The sequence below is a fragment of the Squalius cephalus genome (genome assembly GCF_949319135.1).
Source record: "Squalius cephalus genome assembly, chromosome: 20".
In the NCBI taxonomy this organism is placed as follows: Eukaryota; Metazoa; Chordata; class Actinopteri; order Cypriniformes; family Leuciscidae; genus Squalius; species Squalius cephalus.
The window spans coordinates 33,034,859-33,054,852 of record NC_137141.1 but is presented as its reverse complement, the minus strand read 5'-3'; the positions used below and the strand labels follow the sequence as shown (position 1 = coordinate 33,054,852).

Below are 19,994 nucleotides of genomic sequence, written 5' to 3'. Positions count from 1 at the left end.
TATCCTTGTATTGTTCAACTGAGATTGAACAGCTATTAGTACTAAGTAATTCAATACCTTTTAGAGATAGTAATACTTTGTTGAAGATATTACCCAACATTGAAAACAATTTGCATATGCATAAAAATGATGAATTTTTTTGCCACCCATTGCTTTAATGGTTTGCCATCCAAAGCAATGACATTTACACATTTTTATGTGTGACCCAAAAACTTTTTTTATTATTATTGCCTCTAACAGGGAATGTTCTCAAAACTCTGACTAACGTTCTGGCAAGGTTCTCTCAGAGTTATGATCAAAACGTAACATTAGAACATTTGAAGTGATCAGGTCTTGAGTAACGCATCTGAAGCTGTCAGATCACTAGTGCAGACACAGCAGGTCACCAGTTATCTCAATATAACCTCGCCTGCGCACCGCAGAAATACAGCTGCATTGAAGGATATCATTTTGAAACACTGTGTGGCCATGAAGAATCTAACCCAAAAGCGCCCGCATCACACAGCTGTTATTCTAATTTGTTTGAGCGTTTGCAAATAGCACCAAGACCGCATCACCCATAAAAGTTAGCAGAGGTTTTGCTTAACAAGGCGCTTTTGTCTGACCAGAGGAGGGCACTTGTTCAAACACACAAACCAAAGTGAAGAAAACAAAAGTGGCTCATCTAGTGAGAGAAGAAACTGTGTCCTCTCCTTACACCAGCCCTGCACGCAGATGCTCACAATGGCAATTTAATTAATTTTGCTGTAATATTGTGGGAATGGAATATCTAATATGAGAAAAATGTGCATTCAACCAAAGCGCATTTGGGATAATGCATACCACAATACAGTGTACTAAACTTGACCTTACATTTCCAGTGCAGTGTCCTTAAGTTTAACCAAACTCAAAACTATAAAAATAATTGAAATTGAAAAAACTTAAATGAAAGTTGAAATAGTCATGACAACTCTTGGAGTGTTTGGCATGGGTTAGGGTTAGGCATCTGCTACACTTCTGCTGCTGTTGCTGTTATTAGTGCTACTGCTGCTGATTATTATTGCTGCTGAAATTATTAGCCTAGAAATCTAGACGCACCTAGCGGCAGCAAATTTTATTTTGCAGCCAGGGTAGTCTAGCAACTCTCCGTTGACTTTCGAGCTGGAAAAACCAAACTCTAGTCAGGCCAATCAAATCGTGTATAGAGTCGGTGGGCGGGCTTAACATAATGACGAGAGAGTTGTGACGGTTCCGAGTGAATTCCCTGCTACTTGAAAACAAAGAAGAGATGCTGTTGGCGAACAGCGGTCTTTCCAATCAGCTTTGGCCGCGACTCTGAAGAACTTGGAGTTAAGCTTTTCTTTGAGAAAAGAACAAAGAACAGCACTTAAGTCATTCTTAAAAAAGGAAGATGTGTTCGTAGTTTTGCTGACCAGATACGGCAAAAGTTTAATCTAGCTCCTCTGGTGGGAAAACGCTCTGGTTGGTTGAAGCGCTATCCTATTGCGTCCAGAGGGAATTTGAAAGACCACCGTTTATCCCGCCCCTCGGATTGAGTCCCGCTAATGGTGAGTTCCCAGAACCAACATCATGATGTGGGTCTGGCTTGCCAGGCTAGGTGATTATTGCTGCTTCTGAAGAGCAAGTACGGGATTTGCTACTGCCAATCTTTACAGGTGGAGCTGGGGAAGGTGGAGGGTTTCTGAAAGCGTGCTGCACTGCCACAGCAAATGCTGACAAGTATTTGAAGGTTGAGCAGGGAGCTTATTGGCTACACATACTGTACAGCAGGAACCAATCAGCTGTGCCTTATAGATAATGTGATTGCAAGCAGACTGAGTTAAGGACCCATCAGTCTGCGCCATCTAGAGTTTCATGACAGAACTTTGTATTTAAATAGTACTAAAATAACACTGTTCCAGTGTGATGAATAAACTGTAAGCTCAAATATGTTTTCATCAAAATCTACAGCACTATTAAATAAACAGATCAATAATGTGATATTTTTAGTGCCTATTTTTCCTCTGCATTTGATCAACAGTAATTACTTTCACTTCATTGGATTTCATATTTAGTGGTAAAGAATCACTTTTACTATTTCTCATACTCAGGGTTACATATTTGAACAACCCCCTAATCACAAGTATCAAACTTTACAAACATTTTGGCTTGTGAAATAAGCCCTTGGTATCATTTGCATCTCAGCTGTAGTCTGTTTAGATTTGTTCAGCCGTGATCTGGCAGGAGAAAAGCTGCAACGGTCTGCGTGTCTGTTTCTGAAATACAGCCTCTGGCTGTGGCCCAGCGTCTATGGCTTTAGCTTTGGTTTCTGCACACTGAAAGCCTTTGGGGGAAGGCAGTGTGGGACAGGGTGTGTCCCGCTGAAGCTGTGGTCGCTGTGACAAGACACTGGCTGAGCGTCTCTGCACACGGGGCCTGGAGAACCAGAGATCTGCACCTGTGTGTCTAGACAGCCGAGCGCGTCAAGGGACAACATCTCACGCACGATTTCTTTCCTCTTTGCTACAACTGAACATAAATATATAAAGTGAATATGGGAAATGCTGAGAGCATAATTCACTAGATTTTATTGCCTGTGCAAATCTCACTGAGTGCTGCGAGTGTTCGCCAAAGTGTTGTTGTGCGGTTGCTAAGGTGTACCAGGACATGCCTGTCATGCAAAACTCTCCACCATGATGCTAGGGTGTTGATATGTGGTTGCTACGGTGTCCTGGGGGGCTCTTAGGGTGTTGCTATGGTGTTCTACATGTTCTTAGGGCATTGTTATGCAGTTGCTAGGGTGTTCTTGGTATTTACCAGGGCATGTTGGCCAATGGAAAACTCGTAACGATGCTGGGGTGTTGCTATCTTGTTCAATACATTCTTAGGGCATTGCTATACTGTTGCTAGCTTGTTCTGGGTCCAGGGTGTGCTTACCCATGCAAAACTCGCTGACATGTTGCTAGGGCGTTGCTATGTGGTTCCAATGGTGTTCGATGCATTCTTAGGGCATTGCTATACTGTTGCTAGCTTGTTCTGGGTCCAGGGTGTGCTTACCCATGCAAAACTCGCTGACATGTTGCTAGGGCGTTGCTATGTGGTTCCAATGGTGTTCGATGCATTCTTAGGGCATTGCTATGCAGTTGCTAGGTTGTTATGGGTAGTTTCCAGGGCGTAATTGCCCATGCAAAACTCACCACCATGATGCTAGGGTGTTGCTATGTGGTTGCTATGGTGACCTGGGTGGTTCTTGGGGCATTGCTAGGGTGTTCTGGGTAGTTACCAGGGGTCTCATATGCTTGTTCTCTTCAACAAGCAAATGCGATATCATTCATGCCTGTAGCACCATTGTTTGTTTGAACCCCAAACCCTTAGTCTGGCAATGCACCTCTAAAAATAAAATTAAATAACTATCTGTGCATGGTCACAGCAGCCTCAGATACCAACCAAATCGTTCATATTTCATTTAGACTTCTTAGCATTGAATGAATTATATTTTTAATCAACATTTCTCAAGCTTCATCCATTCCATTTTTTTAGCTTGTTTCAATGCATTGAGGCATTTGGTTTTCCATTAAAAATGCTGTGGCCAAAAGAACATATCTTAGAAGAACGTCTAATTATGCTGCCTACGTTCTGAAATGCACTTCACTCCAATAATGTCCTCCTACGTAGGACCTAAATATCTGCTCCCTACTTACTGGATCATCAAGAAAATGATTCAAGTCATATATCCAGGAGAGGGCAATGTTTAGCTTCTCATCTCTGAAAAAAACGTCTGTCTGATTATTGGTTTTCCCCTGTAAAGAGAAGCACGTTCTTATTTCAAACTACTGCATTGAGACAAACATCTTTTCCTCATTTTTCAGAAAACATCTTTGCAGGATGCGATTAATGCGCTCCAAATTAATGCTGCAGAGTGGGATTAAACAAATACGAATTAAACAAAACCGAAGCGCAGATTGTTGAGTTATACCCTCATTAAATGTCAACAAATGCATCTGATTAACTCTTTTATTGGTCTTTCAAGCCCAACTGTTGATGGAAAACCAGCCGAGTTAAAAGATCTGGCATGGGCGATACGGCAAACAGAACAAGGCAGTTCCTTCCTGTGGCACAGAATGTAATGGCCTGGAAAACCATATCAATGTGCAAGTAATTACTCCATCATACTTCCCACAGTAGTCATCTGCCCGGGGATCAGGCATGATTGTTAACCCACCAGAACTGATCTCAAACTAACACTCAGGGTCACTAAAACAACTTTGGACTGACACTAACACTCGGCCGTCAAGATGGTCTCGACACGTAGGGCATCCACAAGAAGAAACGAGAAGAAAAGACGGGGAAAAAGAAAAACAAGCAGTGCATGCTGTGATTTCATAAGTTTAGGGACAGCTCTGCTTCTGAAGGCTTCCCACGTGTTTCGCAGACTTTCGCAGAGCAGTATACTAGCTCGCTGCATACTGCAAAGTGCATACTCGTTTTTAAGAATACAATGTACAACCTGTAGCTAAAAAAGTAGAGCATGACTCTACCAAGGTCATGGGTTCGATATACCCTGAATGCAGGGCAAGTCACTTCGGATAAAAGCAATATGTATGCAAATATAATGCAAACAGTATCGTGCTACATTGGTGCCACATGATTTCATTACATTGAATGTGGTTGATATTAATGGAAGGTCAAGTCATGTGCACTGCATTAAGGGATACAGTATTACACACAGTGTGTGCTGGTTGTGTACTGCACATTTTAGCAAACCATGCATGCAATTCACAAATCTTACCTACTGCTGAAATGCACTTAGTGAATGTTAGTAAGTTTCACAATTAATTACAAAGAAATGGCATTGAATTAAACATGAAATCCTACTCTGATAATCTTTGTTTTTACAACTTTGAAAACAACTTATTTTGTTTTACAGTGTAGCGTGTGATTTCAAATACAGCCCACATTTTTTAGTTCATCAGACAGAACGCTCAAATTCTTTGTTTTCGTTCTCTACGTGTAAGAATGTGCGAGTTTTTCAAATGACCGTTTAAGTCGTACCAGGTGAAGAAATATGATTGCGGGGAAAGCAGTTTTGAAAACACTCTGTGTCTCTTTAACACTCAGTGACAATTGCCTCAAATTATCCATTTATTTTCGCACAGGCCTGGTGACAGTACGTGTTTTCAGATATGGAACTCACAGCTGCGTCCAATTAATAACAACTTCATGTGCAACGCTGCAGCAGGCCACAGCCGAGGGAGGGGGTTCGGTTCGAGTAAATTTAGTTTCAGAACAAGAGGAACGTTCAGACCAGAGAAAGAAAGAGGAGGGAAGGAGGAAAAAGCACACATCTGTTGACATCAAAATTGTGGAACCTTGAATTCTTCTTTTTTTCAGTCATTGTGGTGTTTTACTACCACGAGTCCGAGTCCAACATCTGGGCCTGTTGTTTTACGAAACATTTCCCACAGATCTTTCTGTTTTGTTTGTCAATTCACGGACGTTTAGTGCATGAATCCATAAGACATGAAAGCAAGAGCGTTGTATGTGGTCTCTCGCTCTCCGCCTGACGCAGCTGTGTCTGTTCGATATCCATCTAAAATCAATATCTGTTGATGATTACGGCCAACACTATTTATTCTTCTTGGGCTGGGATGTGGCCTTTGGTCAGCAGATGTTCGGCTGTGATTTGCATTCCTGTTTTCTTCCCATTTACCAGCAGATGTGCAGATGTTCAGAAATATTAAAGTTCTGTTCGTAGGCCTGGCTGCATTCTGAATAGCACACTACCATACTAGCCTTACTATTTGGACACTTAAGCCGCACTTAGACACAAGATATGAAGCCAAACATTTGATGAAAAGATGTTTATACATTCTGAAATGCTCTAGCATTGAACATGAAGATAGAGAGTATTGTGTCACACAGTGGAACATGTTGATGATCTACACCTGTGATTACACTGCTAGGACACCTGTGTGAACTTGAGATGAACTGACTTCATGCATCCACTAAAAACCCCCAAAACACCAGCTGACTCAAAGACATTGAGAAAAAATGATGAAGAAATGTGGATGAACTATGATTTCTGCCAAGATGTGCAGTATAAAACCACAACATACTGCATGGAATAGTGATGAACAAGTCAGCAGCAAATGTAACTGAACCTACTCAACCTGCTTCGAGCAGGATTCGAACCGGCATGGGAGGCGGGAGAGCTAACCAGGATGCTAAAGACCCCAGTCACTAACATCAGTCGCTAGCGTGCTTCTTGAGGCCAGGGGAGTGAGGTTTACGTGCCCAGCTTTTACTTGCTTGCCTCTGTTACACTCACTCTCATCCGGGTCACGGCACCAAATGTAACCAGTCCTTCTCGCCCTGCTCCGAGCAGGATTCGAACCACCGGCATGGGAGGTGGGCGTGCTAACAAGGATGCTAAAGACCGCAGTCTCTAACGTCAGTCGCATACGCTTATTGACGACAGGGGAGTGAGGTTTATGTGCCCAGCTCTTACTAGCTTGCCTCTGTTCCTCTCATTCCCATCCAGGTCATGGCACCAAATATAACCGGTCCTTCTCAAACCACTCAGAGCGGAATTCGAACCTCCCGCATGGGAGGCGGGCGTGCTAACAAGGACGCCAAAGACCGCAGTCTCTAGCACCTCTTGAGGCCATGGGAGTGAGATTTACTCGCCCAGCGCTTACTAGCTTGCCTCCGTTACAGTCAACCCCCACTTAACCTTGCTCCCATCCGGGTCACTGCACCAAATGTAACCGGTCCTACTTGACCCGCTCGGAGCAGGATTTGAACTGGCGTCTCCGGCAGGTGGCCGGGCACGCTAACAAGGACGTTAAAGACTGCAGTCTCTAGCGTCAGTCGCTAGCATGCCTCTTGAGATCAGGGGAGTGAAGTTTACTTGCCCAGCTCTTACTAGCTTCCCTCCATTACACTCACGCTCACCCGGGTCATGGCACCAATTTAACCAGTCTTACTCGACCCTCTCCAAGCAGGATTCAAACCTGTGTCTCCGACATGGCAGGGACGCCATGAGGCAAAGGGAATGAGGTTTACTCACAGAGCTCTTACTGGCTTGCCTCCGTTACATAATATCAGCCAGACTTTTAACACATTGTTCTTGCCTCATTATTCAAGACATTACAGTATCATTACATTCTAGCGTACAGTATATACTGCACAATATTCAGTAAGTAAGCTAATACTTCATTCTGGACACAGCCTGTCTGCATGTCTGGCAGGTGGAATGTGTTCATGCAGTCCAACGTTTAGAAAAGAATGAATTTATTAAATGAGCATGTTGATGCACTGCTTTAATTAGTTGAAATATTTTATAGGGCTTACTCATAACTGCAGACATACTCAAAAAGAAGACTTTTAAAGAAAGATATTAAAGTGTCTCGTAAAGAAATGCTTTACTGTTATCCCTCTGAGAGTCTGGGACTGGAATATAACAGGCACGTTTAAATCATCTGAACTTCTCTGGTGGACTCGGCATGCTTGATGTAAGAAACATTCTCTGCAAAACAAATAAAAAGAAGAATTTGAAGTCATGAATAATGTTTTTAAAACATTACATAATTAACGTAACAAATGAGAACTACAGTCCTGCAACATATGTTATCATATGAATGAAAGATGAAAATGTGAAGAAAACATGATTGATGACAGCATATTGCAATGCAGTCGCTAGGGTGTTCTGGGAGATTGTCAATTCACCATCATGATTCTAGTGTGTTATGGATGGTTGCCGAGGTGTTGCTAGGGTATTCAGCAAGTGGTTGTTAATGAGTTCCGAAAGTCCACACATGCAAACAATGATAGCATGTTATGGGTGGTTGCCACGGCGTGTCTATGCAGCTGTTCAGTTGTTTGGAGTGATTTTTAGCATGTTGCTATGCGGTTGCTAGGATGTTATTGATGGTTACTTACTGATTCAAGCAAAAAGAGTCCAGTACTCTCAAGTCACTGTGATCTTCTGGTCTATAGACATGGCAAAGAACAAAAAGCATCAAATGCTTATAGCAAATTTTTTTGCACTAGTCAAGCCAGTACTTGCTAGGACCTCAAAACAGTTTCATTGAGCTTATATACATTGATAAGCCATTCGTCCACGACTTGCTAAATGGCAGCTGTCCATTCATCTTGGCCAGAGGAGAACTGAGCTGACTAAGTCTGGTTTCTTCCAAGATTTTTTCTCCATTTCTGTCATCTGATGGAGTGTGGGTTCCTTGCCACTGTCGCCTTTGGCTTGCTTAGTTGGGGTTTAAAAGACGCTTAATACTTATTAATAATGCATTTATCAATTTGACTGCTCTGACACTATTGGATAAGACCAAAAAATTGAAAAGAATTGAGCTGGACTGATGACACTACTGTCTTCTGTAGAGCTGCTTTATGAATCGTGCGGAAGCTTGTTCCCGCCAATGAATAAAAAATAAAAAAGGGAATTGTGACTTTTCTCGCAATTTCGAGTTTATATCTCGCAAATCTGACTTCTTTTCAGTCTTTTTTTCCTCAGAATTGGAGTTTATAAGTCGCAATTGCTGAGAAAATATATCACAAAAAAGTCATAATTGCACGATATATCCTCACAATTGGGAAAAAAAAGAATTGCGTGATTAAAAAGTGAATTTCAAAAAGTCCCAATTGTGAGAAAAAGTCTGAATATCATGGAAAAAAAGTCAGAATTGAGAGATATAAACTCACAATTGCGAGAAAAAAGTCAGAATTGCAAGAAAAAAGTCAGAATTGCAAGAAAAAAGTCAAAATTGCGTGAAAAAAAAGTCAGAATTGCGAGATATTAACTCACAATTGTGAGATTAATGTCAGAATTTCTAGATAAAAGTCAGAATTGCGAGAAAAAAGTCAGAACTGTGAGAAAAAAAGTCAGAATAAGAGATAAAAAGTCGCAATTATCTTTTACAAATTTTTTTTTTCCGTGGCGGAAACAAGTTTCCATAGAATCGACTTTGTTTTACTGAAACAAATTTTGCAACATCAGCAGTTATTGAACTGAACTGAATCAACATTGAACTAACTCGACCTAAAACACTATTGCCTTCTGTTGTATTGCATTTGAATTCAAATCTCATATTTGCATCATTGATTCTGTTACTTTGCTGTTGATTACTGTAAAGATGCTTTGAAACAATCTGTATTGTATAAAGTGCAATAGAAATGAATGTGACTCGACATGACTTAATCATAAATATGAGGAATAGTTACTGTAGCGCTTGACTTAGCAAACACTCAGACAAACACAAACATTCAGCTCATTGATCTCTCTGGTTGTTCAAAAGGCTTCTCCCACACTTAATTGATATGACACACTAATCTGGCTTTTGTTTTGCGGTTTTGCCCTACGAGGAAGTAAATTCACTTAACAAGCTATTATCGTGTGATGTGATGTGACAGTGGTTTGGACGAGTGTCAACAGAAAGTGATGCAGGCCAGATAAAGCTGGTGCATATGTTTATGGCGTAATGGTTGATTATGAACTATACACTTGCTGCCTTCAGGTCATGATGTGTGAGTCCATTACCTGAGTTAGACTTTGGCAGATGTGCTGTTGCCCTGAAGGAAAACACACACTTACACACACACACACACACAACATGTATCCACAACAACAAACAAATTGGGGTGGGACTGTTTGCAAGGAAAAACTGAGACGTGTGGACATTGGCTCTCGGGCAATATTGCGCATAAACAAACCCAGAGGAAGAGACCATCAGCCATCGCACACAAATAAACGTAAACTACACAGCTGGGCGTCTTTGGCTCTGCACCAGAATGAGAGGTACAAAAATATTTAGACAGGCAGTGTTGGATTTCAAGAACGAAACGAAAAGTAGCCGTAACTATAAAATGTTATATCGTTCTTGGCACTCTGAAACTGAGATTTATTTCACAGAACCATCTCTATCATACTATTGCATAAATTGGTAATTATTCAAGAAATAAATCCCTAGAGAAAAATGTTATTGCTCAGAGGTGAAATAGGATATTCGATGAGGGGGGGGGAATAGGGTGGGATGTGATTTTATCCATCAGGAATTGATTGGAAGGTGAAAAATGTTGATGACATCAGCTGAAAAGAAAGCTTAGAAACAGTATTTATCTTTGAAAAAGAAGCATGGATATAAGTTTATATCTTAAATTATATAATAATAATATAATATAAATATAAAAATATATAATATTATTATATAATTAATAATAATAATATAAAAAAATGAAGAAATTTGTTTTATTATATTTTATTTTTTTAAATCAACAGATGTCTGCTGAAACTGAAGGACATTTCAGCAAAAATCTCCATTTAATATTGATTTAATATATTATTGCTGTCTAGGAGAAATGGGAAAATATCTCTAATCTCTAATGAGATCTCTAAGATAATTTTTCTTTACTATGAAAAATGTATGCATATACATCAGAGCCATATACAGAATGCATGCATTAGTATACAGTATACAGGAAAATTGACCTTCAACCTTTATTCAAATATTATTAAAAATGTGTTATAAATTTGATGAGCCTATTGTGTGCTTGGAGTCTATTTTATTTATGCGGATATAGTTTTGACATAAATTGTGGCCAAATCATTTTTGGCCAGGCTAGTATACAAAGAACATGCAAAAAAAAAAAGAGAAAACCAACAAAATATTAATAACTGATTATGTTGTAGTCAATGTATGCTATGCATTTTCTTTAATAAAACTTGTAGCTGTCTTTTTTGGCCACATTTTTTGTCAGACTTTAACCAAGTTTAGTTTTTTGTTCTTCCCTCATATTTAACATATTTAAAAAAAAAAAAAAAAATTTCCTTTATTTTGATGGTTTAATCACTCATTAAGAACAAACATCCCCTCCGGACATAATTTTTTTGTACATCTAAAGCCTAAAGGCCAATTCACACGCAGCGACAGACAGAAACACACACTTCGTCGGGTGTTGTCGGATCAGTGTCACTCCTGTGGGAGTCTGTGGGAGCTTGTTTTTGCCGAATGAACATGTTTAATGGGAATTTGAATGTCTGATAAGTGTCGTGCTGTACTCTAGTGATTGCCGGCATTGATCTGTGTCTGTCGGTGCAGTGTGAATTTGACTAAATATTTAAATCCAGTCTCATTATCTCAAACCAGACTACTCCAAATGAAGTCATTCTATCCAAATGATGTTGTATGCTGGTATAAGAGTCTGTCCTTCCTCCTGTGCAGCGTCAGTGACTCCGTGTGTGTGTGAGAGACCTCTTTACACACCAGCCATTAAACGCAGTCAGAGCTGACAGCAGACGTGCACCTGCAGCGAGCTCTTTAAAGTGTGACGCTGCCACTTCCTCAGATCAACAGCATGACCGGCTCTGTCTTACGTAAAGCTGTACATTTACAACGCAGGTGTCGAGCTCTGTCCGATTACACAGACCTGGATCTGCTGCCAAACAAACAAAACCCTCTGCCAACCCCTCCGAGGAACGACCCGGCCCATTTTTACACGATATTCCTGAGCACCGCTTCGCTCTAAATCATCTCTGAGTTCTGTAATGAGACCCAGGTATTTCAGAAATCATCTTTCTGATGATATGCACTGTAAAAAATATCGTGATTTTAACGGTCAAAAACTGTAAAAATGCTACAGTGAAAAACTGTTAATTGGTTAACAGAAAGCTTCCTTATTATATACGGTAAACAACTGTGATAGATCTAATGTAATTTTACTGTAAAATACCATTAAATTTACAGTTTTTGGAAGTGAAAAAGAACAAGTCATTGTATAATTTACAGTGAAAAACCAATTGACATTCCCACAATTCCCTGCGTTACACTTCACATTTGTTGTATTTTTGTTGAAATAACTGTTTCTACATAGTTTTCTTAGTTTTTTTTCGAATCAGTTATGACATTAGGGTTTTATGTTACATTTAATGTTGTTAAATTAATGTTTATTGCATTTTTAAAATTTCATGTGTGTTACCATGATGGTGTTCAGTGTTTGTGTGAATGACGTTGTGCAGCTTCTATATATTAGAAATAACTTTCTTGTGAAAGCGCTGCTTGTGATGAGCTTTAATTCATCATGTGATTTTCATCACCACTGTGATTGGTGGTTATCAGTGTATAACTATGGTAACAAAACAAATATTAATACTTCAATAGATCAGTAAATTAACTTTATATCAGATAATTAAATACGGTTTATTACTGTACATTTAAGTTAAGTCTGTAAAATCTAAAATGTTGCTACCGTATTTTTTACAGTCAATTTCTGGCAACCACAGCTGCCGTTTTTTTACCGTAAATTTGACAGATTTTTTTTTTTTTTACAATGTGACATTCATCTCAGTGATGTTATATAGACCAAATCTAAACCTGTTCATAAACTTTTCATTAATGAACTCTTTTAATAGTTTTTGCATTCCCATTTGATCCAGTAGCACATAAATAAATAAAAAATCAGTGAGTGTTTCTGACTTTCCAAAAGAGGGAAAAAAAATATTGAGATGTATTAGAAACACTCATACAGCAACATTAACTAGATTTCTGTAATTTAATGTCAAAGTAATTAAAGTATAGTGTTATAAATTTACATTATTTAAAAAAAGAAACATTGATAGTTTTAATAAATGTGAAAATGCATCATCAGTCTGTGAAATGGTCTATTGAAATAAAAATGAAATAAAATAGAAATATTAGATGAAAAACTTAAACTAAACTAAAAAATTAGAAAAGTTGCATGAGAAACTAACTGAAATAAAATAAGTTTAAGATAAAGTATAAAACACAGAACAAAATGACTAAAACCTGAACTAAATTTAAATAAAAAACAACTATAATAGAATATTAATAATGCTATGAAGAAATATTGGTTCATATGCACAGACACCATTTAAGAAAGAAATTAATTCTAATTTTATTGGACTGTCTGGAAATACTGTAACAAGATTTTAAAGGGATAGTTTGCACAATATATCGTAAGTGAATGTCTTGTACCGTATGTGCAATGTTCCTCACACAGAGCACCACACGACTTCAGTTGCATGAAGCGTTTTAAGGAGTTTCTGGAGCTTGACAGCACGCATCCCCATCATTAGCATGGAAAAGAGCAGTGTGTTCTTTCTTTCTCCATTTGTGTTCCACAGAAGAAAGAAAAACAAACAGGTCTGCAACATCATGAGGCTAAGTAAATGCAGAAGCCAAAGCCACATCACACACACTCAGCCTGGAGTATCACGACGCGCTACGCCAACAAAGGTCAGACGAACACACATGGAAGCCAAAACACACAGAGCGGGTGATGTAAACTAGAGGAACAGCGGTGTACCCCGCTGGATTCGCATATTCAACTGCTACCGGTTTCCATTTCCATTTAACAAATTCCTTGATAATGAATCCCACATGCGCTAATAAATGACTTTGAGAATTGCTCACTGGCTTCAGCAGCTGGATTCGCTGGAATGCTCGTGTGGTTTACTAACAGTTCACGATCTTCGGCGAAACACATGTGACATCTGTTACCGTGCAGCTCAGACTCCTTGTACTGTGCCTTTGAGTGTATGGTGGCAAAACCAAGTCGAATGACATGAGGAGCCAAAGCTCACCGGACTCGACTGCGTGCATGCAGAACTTCATGGACTACAGGGCATTATGGCTATCTGAGTCTGTTTGATATATTCAGTGCAAGTCTATGGGATTGTTCTTTACAAGAACATGTTGTTGGTTAATCAGCTTTCAAACATCCCACTGTTTGTTTATCAACCAATGAGCCACACTAACAAATGCTGTCCTTACAGACGAACACTTTCCATCAGAGGCGACGTGATTATAGCTTCATGACTTCAACACAAGACTGTAATGCACTATACTTGAATTTAACGTAGATAAATACTCACATACATTTAGGTTCAGATGCACCATGGGACATGCAGTGGAATTCATTAGGCCTCTTATAGGAGTGAATTAAAACATCACGAAATGGCTTATGACTTATTTCCTGTTGAAACAGGAAGTTATGGCAGGATAGACCAAAGGGTATTTTTTTTAAATAAAGCCATGCATCAAAGCCATGAACATGATTTGCTACTTGCATTTGATTGAGACTTTGATTTGTAAATGCACTGAGTGTAAAATGATTTTCTGGGAAGAGGATGCTGTAGATTATAAATGCATATATCTGCAACTTTTAGCAGTACACTAGCATATAGATGAGCCCAAAACAAACTAAAAGCCATAAAACTTCATTTTAACTGACTTTAAATGTTAAAAATTAACAGATATTTAATTTTAACTAATGATCAGAAGATTTTTTTTGTGTGTGTTTTTGATAGAAGTCTCTTGTGCTCAGTTTCGGCTGCATTTTTGTGAATAAAAAAACATACAAATCTGTAATTTTGTGAAATATTGTTACAATTCAAAATAACAGTTTTCTATGCAATTATATTTTAAAACTGTTATTTATTCCTGTGATCAAAGCTGAATTTTCAGCATCATTACTCCAGTCTTCAGTGTCACATGATCCTTCACAAATCACTCTAATATGAGGATTTGATGCAGAAACATTTATGATTATTATCAACGTTGAAAACAGTTGTGCTGATTCATATTTGTGTGGAAATGTGATTCAAAAGAAAACAGCATTTATTTGAAATAGAATATTTTGTAACATTATAAATGTCTTTACTGTCACTCTTGATCAATTTAATGCGTCCTTGATGAATACACTGCAAAAAAAGGCTTTTCTTACTAAGTATTTTTGTCTTGTTTCCAGTTTCCAAAAAATTCTTAAATCAAGAAGCATTTACTAGATGGGTAAAATGACATAAGATATTATGTCCTGTTTTCCGGGGGATTTAATCAAAATTGAGCAAGTTGATTCTTAAAAAAAAGCTAAATTATCTGCCAATGGGGTCAGAAAAATAATCTTAATTCAAACAGAAACAATGTATTATTATTATTTTTCTTACCCCATTGGCAGATAATTTTGCAAAAAATGCATCTTGATTTAAGAAACGTGTGATGTTTGGACTGGAAACAAGACAAAAATACTAAGTAAGAAAAGCATTTTCTGCAGTGTAAAAGTGTTAATTTCTTAAAAAATAATAATAGTCGCGCTGACCCCAGACTTTAAAGCAGTACTAAATGAATAAGTCTTGAACTGTCCTCTACTTTGGATGAGTCTCTTTTCACTCACTCAGAGATGAACAGGAACTAAAGGCGAGAGACGAAGCTCCAGCCAATCGCGTTCCTGCTGCGTTGACTTCACGTCTTCGCCATCTTCAAGCAAGCTTTGTTTGCTCACAGCTGAGGATTCAGATGAAAAGAGAGATTATCGGACTCTAGCGTTGCCATTTTACACACAATGAATGATCTGTTGTCTAACAGTGGTTTTCCTGTTGGAGAAGGTTTACACGCTTCCAAAGGCACATTTCATGGAACAGTTAACAAGGTCAAAGCATCCCATCAACGAACACGATACTAAACAAAACAGGGCCCGTCTGATGCTCAGCTTCTCCATTCAGACGGCCGAGGGATTTTTAACTGCCCTCCACACATTCACAGAAATCAACATGTACTGCGAGACCTCACAAACACTTCACTTTCTCCTGTTTTTCCTAGCCTGGAAGTACTTCCATGTGTCCAAATACAAAGCAAAAGTCATGTAAGCTGTGAGTGAAACACTCTTTGCTTTCGTATGGAAAAAAAGTGGAACCATTAGAGAGGCAAACGAGAGCTTCTCGAGTGTCTTCTGGTTTATTTGTGTAAGGTTTTAATACTATTGCATGGATATGCTGGTCTGCCTCGAAAAATAAGCAACGCTGTAATTGGTTTCGAGTTCGCCTGAAGTAAAGAGGACAAACTCGAACAAAAATACTGCATTCAAATAACCAGAGCAAAATTAAGAGGTAACAGTTTTATAGCAATACTACTGTGGCTGTTTGCATAAAAATATAAAAACAGATTGTAAGTGGCAAAACGACACACACACTAAACTTTAAGCAAATGTAATAGTGATGCTTGCAAAAAAATTAAAGGGGGGGTACAATGGTGTTTCATGTATTCAGAGTTGTTTACACTGTTAAAGAGATGGATTCGCATGCTAAACATGGGCAAAGTTTTAAAAAAATATTTTGGACGAATAACGGAGAATTTCTATGCTGAAAATCTTACTTCCGGGTTGGTACAAGTTTCGGCTGGTTTTTTTAGATCGTGGATCTAATGACGTAGATCAGAGTGCAACTCCTTATATGAGCATTTCTCTCGGAAAAGCTCGCCCGCGAGCACGTCGACCAGAGGAGAACGAGACCGCGCACATCAACGCGCTTCAACAGGAAATCATCGGCAGCGCTGCATAGGATTTGTTCAAGAATGTCTTCAAAAAAGTGTGTATTTGGATGTGAGGGAAAGCTTACCGTGTTCAGTTTTCTAAAGAACCCAGTGTTACAGGAACAGTGGATGCAGTTTGTTTTTCCGGGGCAGCAACGGAGTGTAGGAAGTGCGGTTGTGTGTTCTGGTCGTTTCAGTGACGAATGTTTTATTAACAAGGCTCAGGTCGACGCTGGATTTGCAAATCGTTTGCTATTAAAACGTGGAGCGGTCCCAGTGATAAAGTACCCCATTCATGTAAGTACAACTGGATCAGATTTCTGTCTTTTGCTAGAAATCAAGCACTACCGCTTGACTCTATAGCTCCGCCTCCAGGACCTCGGCTTTTTCCGGAGAGAATCGGAAAGCTGTATTTTTCTTTTCTAAATATAATAAAACTAAACACTTTTTTGAGATATTAAGGATGCACTACTACTCTATAGGTACTCAAGATTAACATGAGATTAGGTGAAACTGTGCATGTTATGTACCCTTTAAGTAATTGTACAGTAATACGTCTTGGTAGCATTTGATGTATACTGCAAAAAATGATTTTTCAAAGGTGTAAATTGGAGTAAATTCACAAGAAAATACTATTTCAGTCTTTCTCATTAGAAAAAAAGGTTTAATGGGATTCTATATATAACTCTAGGGTTCTTGACTCAATTTTAAAGAACCCTTTATGCCAAAAAGGTTCTATATAAGGAGAAATGTCTTTATGAAATGGCATAATGCTTTCATGTTTAATGGGTTATTTCAGTTTTTTCCCAGTGATAAAGTATATCTACGGGCTGTTTAAAAAATGAAATGTAATCAAAATAAAAAAGTAATTAAAAAAATGTATTAATTAAAACTAAATGCATAAAACAATTGGAACCCCTTAACAATTGGCTTAAAGTGAAACACTTCAAAACTCTGATTTAATCCAATGTGTTACTTGCCGTTTCTTTGTAATTATTCATAACATTTCTGAAAGTTAATTTTACACCAAATTTTTTTTTTAGTGCACTGAATTTTATTTAGATTACAAATAAATTCCAAACTAAAGAGCCAGTCACATTACAGTAATGAGAATTTAGGGGAAAATGTGCTTAATGGCGATGAAAATACAATACAAAAAGACTTAAACTGGCTTTGTTTTCTTTATGCAAAATAGGGCACCATCTTATTTTATTTTATTTTTATTTTAATCATGGGATAAACTCGGATCCTGGTTCCGTTAAATAAATATTGTACTAGTTCTGCTCATTATATTGATGATAACACTCTTCACTCAAACCAAACTAGCCTTTTAAGTGCTGTTATTGCCCTACTTTTCCCTCCCTTTCTTTTTTTCCCACTAAATTTCAATCACGTTGGAGAAGCACAGGAACACAAAGAAGAGAAAGGGACATGCAGGGGGACAGTATCGGGGGACTCTAATGTAGAGAAGTTCAAGTGTGAAAGGCCCCGCACCTGGTCCCGCGACATAAAGAGCCACATTCATCTCACTGACGCTTTACAAATGTCAGCGAACACAAAAGCCTATCGTTTCAGTCAGAGCGCCGCCTCATGTACATCATACACAGCTTTTTTTTCTTGCATAGTATGACGTTACTGAGTGGACGCAGATACACACCAGCAGGAAGAGCTGCGATCGATTGAGTCGAAACTGAAGCGGATCCAACTAAAAAAGGGTTTAATTGAGTGGACGTAGACGCTGCCAGATCACGAAATGTGTCTTAATTGACACAGAAGTGTTGTGCCAGGAAATTCACAGCTCACAGATTGTGGTTTGTGGAAAAAAAAGAGGAAAGCATGACTTTGGAGTCAACACTGTGAAGCTTTTCTTGCTAAAGAAAAAAATAGCTTAAACAAGCTGCGTCCCAATTTGGTCATCGTGATTTTGCCAAGTAAGACATATTTTGTTAATCCTAGAACAACATTCTTGCCCAGAAATGTAGTCCTAACCCTAACCTAACTTCTCCCTAAAATCAGAGTGAAATGATCGGTGAATAACACTGATGTAGAAGCACCTGACCCTGATTGTAAGCCTTAATTTGACATAACCTGTGAACGTGTCCCTCAAATCTGATTGGTTGAATGGAATGTTGTTTCAGGATCAACAAATACAGTATGTGGATCAGGAACATGTTGGACTCGGTGAAATCACATTCACGTCCCAAATCAGTGGCTGTATCCTTCAGGGGAGGGACGAAGTCCCAATTCAAGGCTCCTTCGAACGCTGCCACCAAATGTCCTTCTTTCCTGAGCCGTGAAGGATAGAGTGAGTGGATCCTTCTCAGCCTATCCCAAGATTCATTGTGCTCTGGTGACAATTGGATTACACTTTTAAATGTATTGGGTTTCAAAAGCTTACTCAAATATCTAACGATACAAAAGGGTTTTTATTGTTTTTTTTTTAAACATGCAAGACATGAGATTTTATAAAAAGTTCATACTCTTTATTTTGTACACAAATAAACTTGGTGAATATATTCAGACAGGTTGTGAACCTGGATTTGTTTTCAAATATAGTTAAATAGAACAATCGTCCGCTAGAGCATCCCGTTCATCAACACTCGGTTCGACCTTCACGTCCTTCGAAGGATGCAGCCTCTGAACTGGGACACATCTACAGCGCTTTCAATGGACACTTTGGTGGTAAACTCTTTCCCCACCAGCGTTTTTGATCATTTTCACAAGTTTTGTGGCCACCAAACAGACTTACAGCTTTAAAAAAAAAAAAAGTTTTATTCTGCATTCTTTCTGCATCAACATTTGAATGAGGGTAATTTTCATAAAAAAGCATTTTGAGCAAAAAGCTGAAAAAATCATGTTTTTGTCAAAGACTACATCCAGATCTGATTCAGAACGATTATCAAAATATAGATGGAGTGGATCAAGTCCATCAAAACCCCTAATGCTTGCACTGTCCTATAGCTCGTCCTGGGTCGACATTTCACTCATTAGGCAGTTTTGATTTATATGCTGTTTAATGTTGATAGTCGCATTATTTAACATGCATCTTGTTATGCGCTATCGCTAGTTTCTGCTTCTTCGCCTGTGTTTTGATCAGGAGATTCTCTACTCTTTCAGAAGATGCGTAATAGCGCCCCCTACCAGATAACAGTGAAAACACAGAAAGCTGGAAAATTCCGTCTTACCTTACATCTTACCTTACTTTCTCTTTTTAGGCCTAACACTTTGAAACACAATGCACTAAAACGTTCTGTTCTTTGATTTTTAACGTTGTTTGGTTGTGTGTGTGTGTGTGTGTGTGTGTGTATGTAAAAATAACAAATATGGGAAATGAAACTAGACAGATGTCTAAACTTGAAACGTAACAAGAGGGCATGTCTATGAAGAACCAATCAAATTGTGGGGAAATTAAGTAATGTTTCATGTCATTTTGCCATACCCCTTATTCTGTAAAAACTGTTGTATTCGTGTTCACTGGTGGGATTCTCTAGCCTGGAAATCCAGACCCAAATCTGAAAGATTAATGATCTGGCATCGACTAATGAAAATCGGCCAGCTCGAGGAGCGGCACCAAGCATGCATTTGAAAATCTCACTGCACGCAATTGGATAACACTACGACCAATCACAACAAGTTATCGCTTAGCTACCAGCGGAGCTAACTGGTAGATTAGACTCTTGC

General features: G+C 38.7%; 1 long non-coding RNA gene across 1 annotated transcript in view; it reads right to left on the bottom strand.

Annotated features, from left to right (window-relative positions):
- Positions 1-7,330: 7,330 nt before the first annotated feature.
- The window catches only part of LOC307147691, a 46,638-nt gene continuing 33,974 nt past the window's right edge, over positions 7,331-19,994 (bottom strand). Inside the window, exons 2-3 of the long non-coding RNA XR_013819350.1 lie at positions 15,181-15,290; positions 7,331-7,507 (exon numbers count right to left, since the gene is read on the bottom strand). This is a non-coding gene — a long non-coding RNA (uncharacterized lncRNA). The remainder of the gene's footprint in view (positions 7,508-15,180; positions 15,291-19,994) is intronic.